The sequence below is a fragment of the Parasteatoda tepidariorum genome, chromosome 5, assembly GCF_043381705.1.
Source record: "Parasteatoda tepidariorum isolate YZ-2023 chromosome 5, CAS_Ptep_4.0, whole genome shotgun sequence".
In the NCBI taxonomy this organism is placed as follows: Eukaryota; Metazoa; Arthropoda; class Arachnida; order Araneae; family Theridiidae; genus Parasteatoda; species Parasteatoda tepidariorum.
Genome location: NC_092208.1, coordinates 14,985,092 through 14,998,972, shown reverse-complemented (window position 1 = coordinate 14,998,972; position 13,881 = coordinate 14,985,092). Strand labels below are relative to the sequence as shown.

At 30.2% G+C, this 13,881-nt stretch overlaps 1 long non-coding RNA gene across 1 annotated transcript in view; it reads left to right on the top strand.

Annotated features, from left to right (window-relative positions):
• The first annotated feature begins 4,067 nt into the window (after positions 1-4,067).
• The window catches only part of LOC107436726 (uncharacterized), a 34,036-nt gene continuing 24,222 nt past the window's right edge, over positions 4,068-13,881 (top strand). Inside the window, exons 1-4 of the long non-coding RNA XR_006225720.2 lie at positions 4,068-4,135; positions 7,834-8,063; positions 10,546-10,669; positions 11,651-11,763. This is a non-coding gene — a long non-coding RNA (uncharacterized lncRNA). The remainder of the gene's footprint in view (positions 4,136-7,833; positions 8,064-10,545; positions 10,670-11,650; positions 11,764-13,881) is intronic.

The following is a 13,881-nucleotide window of genomic DNA, read 5'->3' as shown; positions in this document are numbered from 1 at the left end:
GGGACTTGAACTATCAGATGAAAATTTGAAAAAGTTTAAATGTGAGTTAATATTATCTTTTTTCTACGTATGTTTAAAACAAAAGGCACCAATTTTTTTGTACTATGGCACCAAAAAGTCACCTTATTCTTTTATACTAACAGTTGGATATTTTACGAAATATCAAAATTATGCAAAAACGTTATAAGAAAAGAATGTCTCTCAGCACGCTAGCACAAATATAAACATCTGACTAAATAACTGTTCAGTAAAACTAATTAATTCCTTTGTTGAATTAGTAACTTAGCTAAATAAATTTGGCCTGATAATGAATAAATTGAAAGGTAACTGACAAATAATTTATTGATTAATCTCGATGTTTCAATAACTTTAATGATTTTCCGTGCTCTTTTTTTTTCATTAGTTTGGTTAAATGAAAACGATCAAATGTCATAAATAAAGATTGTGCTAAGTAATAATTTTCTCAAATTCATTACAGTAATATTTTTGTTAACAACAAATAAATTATTCCCAAACTAATTTTTAAAAGATTTAAACCTTTCTTTCTTCTTTCAATCAACAGGACCTAACTTTTAACTAGCCGACGTCCGAATCAAGCAAATTTTTTTTTCCGACTGCGGCTGCTTCAAGGATTTCTTTGACTCATAACTCCACAACCCTTTTTGTAAACACCAATTTCTTTTACTACTTTAGGGCAAATCTATGACCTTCTCAGACACAATTTCTTCTATAACTTTAAAACAAATCTATGACCTTCTCAAACACAATTTCTTCTATAACTTTACGGCAAATCTATGAACTTCTCAGAAACAATTTCTTCTATAACTTTAGGGTAAATCTATGAACTTCTCAAAAATAATTTCTTCTATAACTTTAGGACAAATCTATGACCTTCTCAAACACAATTTCTTCTATAACTTTAGGGCAAACCTATGACCTTCTCAAACACAATTTTTTCTATAACTTCAGGGCAAATCTATGACCTTCTCAAAAACAATCTAGGAATGTATTAAATAATTTAATATTCTGTTAAAAAACTGTTGTTATATGCAAAAAGAATATTTAGTTGAATTAAAGAAGCTTAATTATGTCATTAAAAATACATTTTTAATTGAACAAAGAAATATCAATGGAGCCCAGATACTAATACCGTTTACAATAATTCAACAATAGTATGATCATTAATTGCTTTTTTGCAACTCCTGTGAGGTACATATCTAATTTATGAAAAAAGATGACAGATTATTTATTCAGCATTAATAATTTATATGGGGAGGGGGGAATACTCTGTGTTCCCTCCCTAGTATGATTATTAATTGCTTTGTTAGCAACTCCTCTGAGGTATATATCTAATTTATGAAAAAGATGACGGATTATTTATTCAGCCATATTCAGTCATATTCGGTAGATGGAGGAATAATATTCTGAGTTCCCTGCCCCCTGTGATGGAGTTTGCGAGGTTTCATTATTTAATTCGCACACCTCTATAAATAAAAAGCATAAGAAAAGAAAAAAAGATTTAATAAAACCATCCATCACAAGAAAATATTCATTAAAAAAACTATTATAGCATAATGTTTCACCTGTCGTATTCAGTGTTTCGTTTTTTCTTTACAAAGTGAGTCAACATTTTTAGTATTATGTTTCAAAATAAAAGTAAATAAATAATTAACTTTTAATTAAAAACGGTGTATTTAACTAAATAAAACAGTTAATTTGGTAAGTGCTCAGCTAATTTACTGCAGTGACACTTTGCTAAAGAACATGACAAACAGATAATGGGAACTTAGGGTAGAGAGATCATTGTATTAATTTAATGCTAGAAACAACTATTTCATTAGGAAAAAACGAAGTTTTTTTCTTCATTTTTTCTATATGCACCCGAATTCATCCAAACTAAATTGATAAAAATATGTAAATCAATGTTATTAAAATATTTGAAAATATATCAAAACATATAAATTTGCAAGCCATAACCTTTGATTTTACAAAAAGTTTTATTTAATTTTGGAAAATTAAGGACTAGCGGATTATTTAAATAAAAAATGTAAGCAATTTTCATGTAGTTTTAGAAAAAAATTAAGGACCCGTTTTCGTCCTCTTTTGATCTGCATATTTTTGTTGACCAGTCAATTATTTTATAATTTATTTTATAAACGGTAATGGACAGTCGAACCATTCTTGAGCTCATAGCTATCTATGTTCAACTTGATCACGTTGAAAGTTTGAACCCAACTGAGAAGACATGGGAACTCCAAGATATCTTATGGTAAGCTTGACGTCAATGGGCTCTAAAACACTGAGAATATTTTACGTCAAGCATCAACCAATGAAGATCAAAGCTTAACCACGTCTCGCCCCCTTCAGGGGGCATCCGGAGAATACTGTAGACTCTAAGTGTGCGTACGTGACGCCTCAGCAAAAGAAAAAGAGGATTTAAAAAGGTAGGCTTGGTGGCGATCCATGGCAACACCAGAAGGCCTCAAAGAATTTAGTGAAATCTAAAAATTAACAATAGTAGTTACTCAGAAAATAGAATTTGGGAGTTTGAGTGTTCAAACATAGTAGGCGAGGCATCAATGAAAAAAAACATTCAAAAAAGGAAACAAACATATTGTGATGATGAAAAGTACCATTGAGGATATTTTACATCAACCGTCAACCACTGAGGATGTTTTACGTCATCACTGCTGTTGATGAAATCCGGGAATGGAATTTGAATCTACTCGCCATCGCAAACCGGGGTCACCTAATTGGTAGGAAAGCATTCTTTTCCCTGAGCCACCGGGACTCCAGTTGACCCTAGCTCGCGATGGAGGTATGATTTGTTAAATTAAATCATTCAGAAATAAACATACCAGTAGAACACGCAGCTGTGCTTTTATATTGTAAGCCAGTCGATAGTTATTTGCGTTGCTTGCTCAATAGCGTTTTTAATCTAATTGAAAGATGCAATGATCACTAAAAAGTCTTAAAACTGGTTCGTAAATACACTGGACAACTGCCGTGTAAGCAAATGAATGAATGAGTATAATTACGAGTTAAGCATCAATTTTCTTAAATACGTATTTCAAGCTATATTCCTTTCCCTCAACGCACATTTCGAGCTACTTGCATTATCGTAATTATGAATTTTGAATACTGAATAAACACTTTATTTATTTTATTGATCTAAAATTAAGTTCAACGTATATATAATACAAAATGAGTGGTGTTAGAGATATTTTACTGTTTTTAACACTGTTAATAGTACATAATCTTATAATTTTGAATGCATTTAATGTGCCTTGGTTTAAGACACTAAAATTCGAATCTAAATTCAATTCAATAGTTAGAAGAAAGAAACTGGCTATTACAGTGTTGATGTGTGAATCTGATAAAAATAACTTTAGCTTGATCTCTTGGGTGGGGACTACGTAATAAATGCAGTAAAAAAATCTTTGAAGGAAATTAAAAGTCTCATTTTCTAAACATTAAAATAATGCATTACTTATTTTACTGCTTTCTACGAAACAATTAAAAAAAATCAAATAAATTACTTGCTGGAATTTAGCGTTATTTAATATATTTCCTAAATTCTAAATAATTTACTGTGTTTAATCGCATACCACCTAAAAAAGATTTAAAAAAATATGTGTAACCAATCATAACAAATCACTGATTCTATACTTTCCATTCCATATCATGATCTCACCTCCTAAACGCAATTTATTACTTTTTTACTTACCTCATATAACCAAAACATACTTAATCGAAGATATTGTTAAAATTAAATTTTTCAAGAAGTGTTAAAATTACATATTTATTGTTGTATCCATTAAAAATGCTATTAATTACCCTCTTATCATAATTATTATGTTTTCCATTATTTCAATGCAACATTGTTTCAAAATTAAAGTAAGCACGCAAGGTTAAACTATCACAATTAAACCAATTTACTTGAAAGCTTAATCTAATTTATTATGTAAGAAGAGCGCATGCTATTGAATAAAATATAATTGCTAGAAATATTCAGTGTAGTTATAATTTCCAAAAAGGTATAAAATGGTCAGCAAGCGGTAAAAATACACACAGTAAAATAATTATATATTATGCTTAGTACATTTTAAGGGTAGGAATTATGGATGGCAATAAAGTAAGTGTATTGGTTATATTGCATCTCATTGTGTCTATGCTGGGTGTTCTGATATACCGTCCCTTAAAATTGTATTTTTAGTGTCCTGAGCAGAAACGTAGTCAAAACTTTTATTTTAGAGAAGGAAAAATTAAAAGCTATGGAGATTCGACACCTTACTATTGAAGAAGGTTGATAAAAAGAACCTGTTTGATTGCCAGTTGTAACTTCTGGGAGCTTTAAATAATCGCCTTTTTACTTCTATCCATTTCTTAAAATTATGAAACAAGTTTTGGTGTTTTGCACCTCCGTTTTCTCTATAGTGATTTGTTAGATTTCGATAGAGTTTTTGTTTTAACTTAAAAAATTACTTGCGATTCTGAGGAGCATGATTTTTATTTTCATTTGAAGGAAAATTTTAATAAGGATAGTTATAGCAGAGCACCATAATATCAATTCTTCTTCTTATTGAACAAGAAAGTCACATGTCATAATCCCTGAAGAAGATTATTTCGTCTTTACTTGTCATCAGCGGCTAGTTGTAAAATATATTATTTCTTTATTATTATTAAAACATCTACAAAGATAGACAGTAAGCAAAATTTGAAGATTCTTATTTTCAGCACTGCGTATACTAAAAAGTGTAGGATTAAATAAATAATGGATTTGCCAGTGACTTTTCAATTAATTATGTGATTAAATTGAAAATAAAAACTGATTTTAATTGATATTAATTGAAAATAAAATTTTCAATTAAAAACAATTTCAAGTGAATAGTCAATTAAAAATTTAAAATTGGTATTTAATTCGAACAAGTTTTTTTAAATAAACACATAAAAATTTTCATATTTGATTAATAATTACGTTAATCACTACTATTATATTTAGACTATATCTAAATAATTTGAACGTAACGCGTATATGTTGAATCTAATGCGCACGGTTATTTAAGAGAATTATTCTTATGTATATTGATTTTTTTCTGCGCAATATTATGAAATAACATAGTAAGTACTGAGTGATTTTATCATTATTTAAATATAGCAGAATGAAATAACGATAAAAATATTATTAAAAAGTGTAAAAACAGTTTTCTTTTTCATTCAGTGAGAAATTTTCTTTGTGAAAAGAACATTACACGTTTCTATATTTTTCTTCTATTGCATCTAAATCCCTTTTTGTATTGAGATTCATGCTTAGACTTGAAAATATTTTTTTAAAACATCTACCTTTCATTCAAAACAATATTTAATCATTGCTATATAAATGTATCGATTAAATAGTGAGTATTCCGATAACATTCCCTAAAATTTATTTTAACGAATTGAATTTAAATTTGAAATACATGTTTCAAAATTTGCAATATTCTAGATTTCTACTATAATAATGTAATTTTCTGCAACCACTTCGTAGAATTTTAAATGAAATCGGAGCTTTTCTTTTCAAAAGAAGATATATACATGTATATATTATAGTTTCATATCGACTTTCATCTTGTCTAAGTTTAACGTTATGTAATAACATAGTATCTTTTAATTCCATCATTACTTTTATTAATTTATGATGAAATAATGAAAGAAATTTTTTTAAGCATTTTGATTTTCAGTGCAAAAAAACAAAAAAAAAAAACAATTCTAACTGAAAAAATTTGTCCAGTGCACGCATCAAAAAATTTCATTTAAAAATATTTCTAATCAATTTTGAGCGTGAGAAACGAAACAGTTTCTCCTTTTTCGAAGTAACAGTTTTGTCTAAAATAAGAAATAGAAAACAAATATATCACGAATATAATGCGTATTCTTTCACAATCACGTTTGGAAACTCATGCTTGAACTTGTGAAAGGACGAAATTTAAATCAGCAAATTTATTTTATACATCTAGTCGGAGCATACGAGTGAGTTGAAATAAAATTAATTATGCTTTTAGACTAGAAATTTCAAGATACTCTTCTGTCAGAAAAAAAAAATTCTACTTCTTCAATTTCTTTCAACTCGGAGGTTTTAATTAAAACAATTTCCTTATTTATTTAGTAAAGTAAAATACTGTCATAACAGCCGATTGTTGAGCACAATNTATATATATGTATATATATATACATATATATATATATATATATACATATATGTATATATATAACAGCGTATTCATGATATCCAGACTATGCAATGAAACGGTATTTTCCAAACCAAAAATATTTCTCAAACTATTTAAATGCGAGTGAGTTTGGTTTTTTAAGTATTCTCCATTATTTATGTTCAGATTTAACTACACACTTTGAAGTGTATATGAACGCTTGATTTAATGTCAACTTGAAATGAAGTGATATTTAACACAGTCTTTTGGGTTGTTCATCCCCACATTCGAAGATTTTTATTCCACAGGTTTTACAGTGAAAAAAATATGCATTCTGAACTGGTTGAATAATGTCAGCTAGTGAAAACCAAAATTATTCTATATTTTTTTAATCGATATATTTTTTGAATTATGTCAGCTAGTAAAAACCAAAATTATTCTAAATTTCTTTAATCAATAATTTTTTTTCCCTTCAAATTTCCAAAAGTTAATAATTCTGAAAATTTTAAGAAAAAAACACTCCGTCTAATTTTATGAGCAATTTCTTCTAATACTAAGCGAGTGTTTCGCATTAAGACAAACTTAACTTCTCTCCAAAATCCAAGTTGGTTCAGAGGTTAAGGACTCTGAGCTGTAATTACAAGTACCGGGGTTCGGTGCTTAGTAGCGGGTTGAAACTCGCCCAGCTTCAGATAGTTGGGTACCAGTTTGTCTAGCAAAGTATGCGGAGTCTTAACCTCCTTTTCCCTTCTGACTCAAAGCGGACTTCTGCTGAAATACTTTCACGAAACTAGCTCACACAATACGAGAAAGGAAATAGATGCATTGACAACTACTGAAAAGTAGGCCTGGTTTATTAGGACAAGCGCCTTATCTGGGCGTCAGCGTTAAGTTGACGTTACCCTGACGCCAACAAAATACTGGTTTGTTAGCTCAAGGCCTGGTTTCTTAGGAAAAGCGTCTTAACTGAGAAGTCAGCATTAAGTTGATATAATTTTGACGCCATAAAATAACCATTTTGTTAGCTCAGCGTGAGCAGTCGGTCCAACACAGACATTATCTCGCATTGCGCATGCGTTAATAACAACAAGAACAATATTTATTTTGAATTTGTATTGATTTTGTTATTGTCGACCAGTGTTTTAGAGAACAAAGAATGATTTTGTTAAAAAAAAACACATTATAGCTTAGCTAAATGAAGAAGAAGAGGAAAAAGAAGCTATGTTTAATGTTAAAATTAAAATCTTGACTGATTTCAATGCTCTGTTGTTGGCAGTTGTTCGCCATTGCTTCTGTTCTTAACATCACGTTGTAATCCAACTACAGTTGATTTGGACGGCAATTGTCGTTCAAGCTGAGCGATCGATGACGTATGCTGTCAAACTCATAAATTGACCAATCAGAGGTAAACATTCGTTTTAAGCTGACACCGACGTTTCCTAAGGTGTCGTAAACGACCAGACGGTTAAAATGACGCTATGCTAAACTAACATTTTAAAAAAAACATGAAAAAGCTTTTTTTTTTGGCAAAACTATAATAATTTCTTCATTGCATATTCTACGGGAAAAAAATAAAGCTAATAATATAGAATAACGTGAAAAAACTTTTTCATCTTATACTTTTAAAACTCTTCATGATTTGCAGAAAACAAGCGACAAACAAGTTTGTAGCGGGACGGAAAGTTCAAAGAAAGTGCGCAGAGTTCTCTGGGAAGTGACAAAATGTATTATTTTCATGGTTTGCGTAGGTGGATTCGCTTACCAGATCACGGAGTTTATTACCCATTTCTACACCTATCCGACAGTTGTAGATATAGAAATACAGGAACCAGATTACGTCTTGAGACCTGCTGTGACAATCTGCGATACTAATCCGTGAGTATTATGTTTCAGTTTACCCTCTAGGAAGCATAACAGGAAAAAAGTATTGACAATTTAAAAAAAAAAGGAAGAAAAAGAAAAATTAGATGGATTCAAATGTATTCGGTAATTTTTATATGTTCTTCGTAAATACTTTAGTCTCAAGGTTAAGCGATTTCTCCATTTTTCACATTTTTTCTATCTCCGTTACTGTAGAGAGCAAGATTTCCGCATCAGCAAATCTTGCTTTCATTCCTCGCCAGTATGTTCCCCCTTCTTACTGAAACGTATTGACATGAAGAAAAAGCAAGATTTTTTTCGTAACCATGGTAACAGTGAGAGTAAAAGTGTGGAGAGAGGGAGAATCGCGTAACCTTGAGACGTCTATTCTATTTATATAAAGTAAAAAGTAGTTATTCACTGGGTTAATAGGAGTGGAAATTGACAGTCCATGCGTAATGGATGAATTATCAACTCTCTTCTCCCCACTATTTTATCCTATTTTGTACACGAATTACAGTTGAAAGATATGTTACGTAGCATGCGTTGCTCGTATTATAATTTTTTTTTCATTTCGTTTAGAAAAAAAACTACAGAGATCTTAACTCACTTACAAGTACAGTTTAGAGACGCTGCATTAACCTATTGCAGAATGTTTTGTAAGGACGAGCTATAGACAATAATACGGGGTAAGTTAAGCCTCTTAATTGCTCCGTTTTCAATGCAAGGATTTGTCTCGAACATCGAAACCAGAAATAATACTTAACCAGTTCTTTTATAAAACGAATTATGCTTGCGGATATGTGAGAAAGAAAATCTTAGTCTCTATATACGTGGAAAAAAAGCAACTTGTTTCGGTGTTGAGTGACAAATATTTATATTTCGGCTAAAAGGTTGGTAAGATATCATGTCCTAATCCTCCATAGGAGGACCCCTTTTGCTGAAAGTCAAAGGCTGCTGTTCCATTTTTACATCTCTTTACACGCGCTTCTGACTAATAAATATACTATCTTTCTTTTCTGACCGCTATCTCTCCCCGTTCCCGCTGTACTTACTCATTTTCTCTTAAACTTTATTAATTTCCTAGACTTTATATTATAATTTATTTCAAGCATTATTTTAGATATATTACGGGCTTCTATCACAATTTTTTTCAATAAACAATCACTATAATTGCTTACAGTGTTCTTTTAGTGTCCCTTCGTCTTCACACTTGCTTACTTCACCACGGGTTACCATATACAAGAAATGTGATCCTTTTAGTAGTGAAAACGACTTTCGTATCATCATTTTCATCAACAACGTTCGTATTAACCCCCACTGAGCAGGTTGGTAATCCGAACGTCGTGACATCTTACTTATTTTTCATCCACTGCGCAGTTTATGCTCTTTGCGTCAGACTACTAAATCGATCCGTGCTGAGGCCTTCTTTCTTTCAAGAGGTGTTGACTCATTTCCCCTCTTCATATATACATATTTAACGACGAATTTTTGTTTCTGCTGATAAATATGAACGTAGAAAATAACAGCAAACTCTCATTAGCTCGTTCTAAATATTGAATAAGTTCTCTGCACGATTTTCTACTTGATTTAATTTTAGATTTTCCAATCTCGCCACTATTGGTGTTTTTGGAAATGAAAATAATTCTTGTTTGGTGTGAAAACACAAAATTTTGCTGTAAGATAATTGAATTTTAAAATTGCACCATTTAAATCGTATATTAACACTTTATTTTGTATTAATCAGGAAAAAAAACGTTCCTTGAGAAAATATTTCTGGATTCTACAACATCATATTCTGTGAAACATTAGACCGCAGCTGCTGAATGTTACTTTCTATCATAAATCTAGTTACAAATCTAATATTTTTTTAGGAATAAATATGACACAATGAAGCTAATTTTGAGGGACGGAAAAACAGTATTACGATTTTTAAATAAAAATATGAAAAAACCTGTTTTTTTCTTTTTTTTTTATTTTTAATTTTAAATATTTTACTTTTTATCGGTTTCTCGAGATTTAAGTTAATAATTAAAAAGTACAGAATTCCCCTTCATTTCTCATTTTCCTGAACGTTCCGTTTTAGTTTTTAGAACATTGTATTAACACTGTATTAATGTAACTAATGAGGATAAAAGTAGTTTGACTTCTGTTTGAAACTTGAGAGCGACTCTAATACCACCATTCTCATCTTATAAATTTCCTTAAACAATTAAACATTTTTTGATGTTTTGATGTTTAAAATATCGCATTCCTCGTTTAAAATGCGTTAGGTTTTTGCCATTTCCTTAGGTTTCCATAAAGTGTTTGCTCTTTGCTCTTTCCTCTTGTTTAAATATCAGTTTGCAATCCCCAACGAGAACAGTTTTTTCATTTCATTATGGATAAATAATCTAAAACTATGTATATAGGGTGATAATCATGAAATATACCTTGCTATGGTATGCACCACACACTTATTCATCTTTATTGTTCTTTTTCATTCTTACCTTTCTAGAGTCAAGAGGAGTGCCTTTTGTAGCAAATACAAGTACGAATGCCAACACATAGATGAACCCGAGAAATTTTGCGTCAAGTACCCTCTTTATTGTGGAGCAAATTTAAATATGTCTAATTTTTATGTAAGTTTTTTTTTATGTTAAACAATTTATTACCTTCGAACTGAGTTTGTTGAAACTTTCTTGGCCGGCATTCGCTTAAATTCTAAATATTCCTACTAAAACGTAGATTGTCCCATAAATCAATAACTTTTAACCAATTTCACGAAAAACTCAAATGTAACTTAACAGTTATAATAGTAACTAATAGCTACAACTTAATAGTAACTTAATAGTAAAGAACTACAGATGCTGCTGAACCTTACTTTTTGTCATGAACCTAGTTACAAATCCAATATTTAAAAAAAAATGGCACAATGCAGCTAATTTTGATGGACGGAAAACAGCATTGCGATTTTTAAATAAAAATATTAAAAACCTGTTTTTTTTTGTTTCTGAAATTCAGACATTTTACTTTTTATTGATTACCCGAGATTTAAATCAATAAGTTAAGAATTAGTCTTCTCATTTGCCATTTGTTATACGTTCTGTTTTAGTTTTTAGAATATTGTGTAAAATGCAATCTTATTTTATTTCATGTTGCACTTTAAAATTTCTGAATACTTGGTTATTATTTTAAATTTCATTTTACTTACCAAGGCTCCTTTTTTGAAAATTTTTATTATTATGGCAATTTATTTCAAGAAGCTGAAAAAAAAAAATTTAATGTTAAAAAGTTTTCTTTTTCCAACAGATGAATTTTTAATTACTAAGGCTTCGATTAATTAATTTCAAGTGTAAATTTTAGTAATGTAGCTATTTCATTATTTATTACAGTATTAGACATTCTTCTAAAATTCATACTATTGCAATTTCTGTATATAAATACATTACCGCACACTCAATGCAGAAGTTTTTGTCAATAGGGAAGACTCTAAATCTCTTCAAAATAAATAACTGACATTTTATGCTTATATAAGTTCATGGTCATGTTGTCTGAATTTTCTCTTATAAATTAATCGATGAATGATCTTGTAATGGTTTATTAATTTATAATACATTTAGGTTCCCGGACAACCATTCCTGCAATTTCACGGTGTGGACTATAACAGGAGAAAAGTGGATTTCTTGAATGCCAATCCAGAAGGATTTTTAAAAATTGGCGATTCCGGAAAAAGGTAAGAATGGTTTGAAAAAAATTATATGTTAAATAAAATCAGTTAGAGTTTATTTATATTAAATAGAAATATAAACTAAATAATTTGGTCAGGACATCCTGGTTGGTAGGGCACTGGGCCTATGTCCAAGAGGGCGTTGGTTCGATCCCCGTCAGCCAAATACTCCCCTTGAAGTAAATGGTGACTGATGCATGTGATCTGTCGATTCACAAAGTCCTCCATGTTCCCATAATAAATCATACCTCGGGGGTACTGATCCAGGAGTTTCCTTGTCTTCTGGATTGGTCGAAAATTACAATACTATGGGCTTGAGCATTAGTAGTCGTAAATCAAAAACTGGGTCGGCTGTTCAACAACGGTAATAATAAAAAAAAACTAGTTTAAGCCTCTATCAAATTTCTACAGCAAAAGAAAAAGGTCTTCTCTACAGTGCCGTTTCTGGTCCACCTTTTACCTGAACAATTGGGCCAAAAAGACGTAATTTTATATTTTCATGCGTAAGATCAGATTTTGATACGAAGGAATTCCTCTTATGGCAAATGAAAATTAATCGCATGGCTTTCAAAATTTATGGATAGAAAAGTATTCTGAATAAAACATTATAGATTACACAAATAGCCATCTAAAATGAGAATTTTTTTTAAAATTTACGTCTTATTCTTCGAAAAATTGATTTTTTGACTTTATAAATTTGCTTTCATCGGGGCAAAAGAATGAAATATTTGAAATGTTTAGAATTAAAGCAAAACAAAATTTTTGACCGTATATTTATCCCGAACTGAATAATAGCCATTTTTAAACAAACTTAATATACCGTCAAAAAGTTTAAACATTCATAAAACATTTAATTTATACGTGTTTTTTTTTTAAAATTTTAACGTGGAAGGGCAGGGATAGCCTAGCCTGGTTGGTAGGTCACTGGACTCATGTCCAAGAGTTCGTGGGTTTGATCCTCGTCGGCCGAAGACCCCCCCCCTCACATGTAGTAAATAGTGATTGATGCACGTTAAATCTATCGAGATCCTTAAATCCATCTGGATCAGTTCAAAATAACAAGGTTACGGAATTGAACATCAGTAGTCGTAAACTCAAAATTGAGTCGGCTACGGATATAAAATAAGATATAAAATTTCAACTTGGAGTCTATTTACGAATTCCGATAACTGAAATATAGTGAAAATTGAAATAGCTGTACAAAACTCAGGAAAAAAGTATTAGCACGGTAAAAAAGTATTAACACCCTGAGTGCAGCATCCGTAAAATCCATTTTTAGCGTAAAATTATTTAAATATTAAGGTAATTTTTACATTAATATTTTTTTAATTGCAGTGATTCATTAAATACTACTGTAAAAAACACGCTTCATCAAACTGTTTGTTCCAGTAAAGAGAGATTTTATGGTAAAAAGTACTAGTACCCGGAGTGCCGGTACTTTTCCCAGTAATTTGATCCACTATTTTTAAGAATCACACCATAAATAAATGAATGAATATAGACCTAGAGTATACCTGGATCTTTCCTGTGAGTATACATGCATATCTGGAGAGTTTCCCAGGCCTGCAACCTTTGTATCTATCTGACTAGAATATATATAAAATGATATTTATTTTCCTTTATTTAAGTTTTCATTAGAAAGGTTAGATAATTCAATGGCTTCCTTATCTGTTCTATTCACCCACTTTTTGTAGAAATTTTGGCTATTTATTTTTGTGTTTTTTGAGTATTTTGGAGTGGCTAAAGAGTGCCGAGGACAGGAATATCTTGAAAACAAGTTAAGATAATAATTATGAAAAAAATACCCTGTAGTAGTACTTTTACGCTTACCGTAAAGTAGTTTAACAATGCATAATTTTTAATATTTTTCCTTAATTCTTATTTCTTAGTGCGTAATAGTCAAAAATATTATCTATTTTAGGATATGAAACTTTTTAGAGAAATTTTAGAAGCATAATATTAAATGACAAAACAGAAAATGTGTACGAAATTGTTTGAATATAACTCCTGACAAATGAAAATTTAAAACTCCGATGTCTTCAAAATTTTATAACTCCTAAACTATTTCATTGAATTCATTTTAACTTTGTATTTTCTCATTTAAAGTACATAGTTTAAAATTTT